Source organism: Eptatretus burgeri, unplaced genomic scaffold (assembly GCF_056783735.1).
Source record: "Eptatretus burgeri isolate ZD-2024b unplaced genomic scaffold, Ebu_testis_v1 Ebu_testis_scaffold_2032, whole genome shotgun sequence".
In the NCBI taxonomy this organism is placed as follows: domain Eukaryota; kingdom Metazoa; phylum Chordata; class Myxini; order Myxiniformes; family Myxinidae; genus Eptatretus; species Eptatretus burgeri.
This window is the reverse complement of record NW_028223980.1, coordinates 1-3,000: the sequence shown is the minus strand read 5'-3', so window position 1 is coordinate 3,000 and position 3,000 is coordinate 1. Positions and strand designations below refer to the sequence as shown.

Sequence of the window (3,000 nt, the reverse complement as noted above, 5' to 3'; positions counted from 1 at the left end):
GGGTATGATCCTCGAATGCCGACATCAGTGCAGGATTGAGTGAAATTGGCAACATTAAAACATCATATTCAAACGGGTTACACAAAACATTAACAACGCCAGGACACCGTTCAGAGACGTCCGTGAGGAGAGGGGGGAGTGGGGGGAGGGGGGGTTGGAGCAGTTAAGTGTGAGGGAAGGGGAACGGAAGGAACGATGTTTTCCTTCAATCATGGAAAAATCCACACCAGTGTTTGTGCCTTTATTCAATTTCCACACGTACGATAACCTCGAAAATCTCTTGTTAACTTGAGAGACGATTTGTGGAATTGACCCGAGCAGCAGCTCTGACTGATAAAAACAAACAAAAACAAACAAACAACTTTCATTTGTCCAATTCGTACATTCTTTGACCCCTGTTCCTCTCCTCGACCCCCAGAGAGTTGTCTGGTGGTGGAGAGGGTTTCGGAGGAGGATAGCATGAGGAGAAAAGAAGGCATTGTGAGGGGAGGGAAGGGAAGGGGATGGAAGGTCGCCTGATGGAAGGGGGAGGCAGCGTGAAGGCAGTGTGACGGGAAGAGAAGGCAACCTTAGGGGAATGGAAGGCAGAATGAGGGGAAGGGAAGGCAGTGTAAAAGCAAGTCAAGGAAGTGTTTGGGGATTAATGGCAGCATAGCAGGGTATTCCAATCGTGATAAAACACATCCAGACAGAAACGTATTCTTTGTAACCGCCGTGTTCTAAATAAAACCACAAGAGAGCATTAAAATATTACATCCCAAAGCCATACCATCGACCTGGAAAAGGACTCCCGGCATATTAACCTCCCCTCCCCCCAACTAAACGTTTTCCAAACCTCCTCACAGTCCATGGAAAACGTACACCGGGAATCAGCTGAAGAAATAACCAAAACCAATGAATGCACAGCGTCTTTACCACAATCAATCTCATCGGCTCCGTTATTGCAATCTTCGTCCCCATCGCACAGCCAAGCCTTTGGTACACATTGACTTGTCACCGGACCACCACATGCAAACTCCGAAGGAGGGCAGGTCTTATTGTCTGAAACAAGAGCATTGTCAGGCATCAATCACCATAACAACTATTGAAGCAAGACCACAGGTCTGTTTTGTTTTTGCAATGAAGGTGGGAAAAACCAACAAAAAACCAGGCAGATGAGCTCAAAGATCGCACCAACAAAGCGGTCATGTTAATATGCTTAACGAAAAATATGGGATAATTAAACTCCGTATTGGAATATAAAACAGCACTTGAACTCACGACAGGTTGCTGGATCTTCATCAGATCGGTCAGTGCAGTGCACCTTTCCATCACAAACAAAATCTGAAGGTAAGCATTTACCTCCACCACAAACAAAATTTTGAGGCAGACAGGTGTGAGAAGCTGCATAATCCACACCAAAAAGAAAACAAGAAAAATATCAATCAGAGATTGCACACCCTCACCAGGAATTGTGTTGTGTGGTGTTTGTGCAATGGTGTGTTACGGAGTTAATAAGAGATGTAATCAGAACTACCATTTTATAACTGCTGGCATTGATGACCGGGTACCAAGCCGGGTACCAAGCCGGGTACCAATCCAGGTACCAAGCAGTGCTGCTTTGATGGGACACCTGACCCTGACCCATGAAGTTTTTATTATTATTCAATTTAATTTGGAATGAGATTAAAATCAATCAATCCAAATGGAAGACCAAATTGGTACAGTCCTTCATTACAGTAATCAGAATCCAATCCAATCCATTGGGACCATACTCTGCAGAGAGCATCAGTGCTGCGAAAACTGTCTCCTGTCCTGGACGGGTCAACACTTCAACACAGGATACTTGAACAGCTCAATCATCCCAACAAGCTGGTACTCAGGTTGCTGACCTCAGAAGGATGGCAGGCTGAGTCAACCCCAGCTGGTATTAATTGAACAGCCAAACTGGATTTGAACTCAGGACTCTTGTGTCCCAAACCCACCAATCTAACCATTAAATCAACAAGCATACATTGCAATAGTATGCAATTTTTGATGTACGTGTGGTCAGGGTGCAACTGATGTAATTCATACACGTATTGTCACATGGATTCACAGATGGCATCACAGATGGCTTCATGCATGGACGGATTCGTAATGGTTTTATGGGTCTTAGGATCTTCAAGGTCTTATGGGTTTTTGTGGTCTCAAAGGATTTTAGAGTATTTAAGGGTCTTCAGGCTCTTGATGGCCTTAAAGGGTGTTTGGGGTCTCAAGAGGTCTTTGGGTTCTTAAGGTTGTGTAAAGGTTGAGGTGGTGAATGAAAATACCCTGAGGACAATCCCTGGATCAGACTTGGTCTGTGTGTTAAATGTGGTGGTTGCCAGCCAAGCGGTCTTTGTAAAAAAAGGTGAACATACAGACAGACGACAACTTTTATTTATGAGATGACACTGAACCTCAACAGAAATAGCAAGTTAGAACATTCCAATCGACATCTTGTGTGTTTTATATCCAGTCTGGCACCCTGCCTTGGTCTTTACATACTGGCAACCCATTTCGTGCCCACTAATTGATTTGTTGATGTATTGTTACGAATCTGGAACCCATGAGCACTCAACATTCAGGTCCCCAGAGCTCAGTTATTTCAATAAGTAAATGTGGATAGATTGCTCCTTTCCCCTATGTCTTATTGGAATTAAGTGTGCATGCGCTGCGAAGTTATTAAATAGATAGTATTTTTACACTTATAACAACAACAACAACAACAACAACAACAACAACACACCTTCACCTCGCTTCCTCAAACCGACGCCACAGCGCCCGCGGTGGGCGGAGTTCAAGGAGGGACCTTGCGGCGGCTCTCCACCAATCAGGGAGATGCGAGCAAGTTTGCCGTCGGTCGGCCAATGGGCGCAGAGCGAGCTCCAAGAGAAACAGAGCCTCTTTGGGGGGCGGAGAATCGAGACGCCCCGACACGCCCCCGACCAATTATGGAGAGGTGACCGATTTCCCCCTGAAGAATGAGGCGTGCGGAGA

At 45.4% G+C, this 3,000-nt stretch overlaps 1 long non-coding RNA gene across 1 annotated transcript; it reads right to left on the bottom strand.

The window, feature by feature from the left end:
- Nucleotides 1-225: 225 nt before the first annotated feature.
- LOC147006840 (uncharacterized) lies at nucleotides 226-1,388 on the bottom strand. Its single transcript, XR_015054575.1, has 2 exons — nucleotides 1,261-1,388; nucleotides 226-1,041 (listed from the first exon to the last, which is right to left on the bottom strand). It is a non-coding gene; the product is annotated as an uncharacterized LOC147006840 (long non-coding RNA).
- Nucleotides 1,389-3,000: the final 1,612 nt, after the last annotated feature.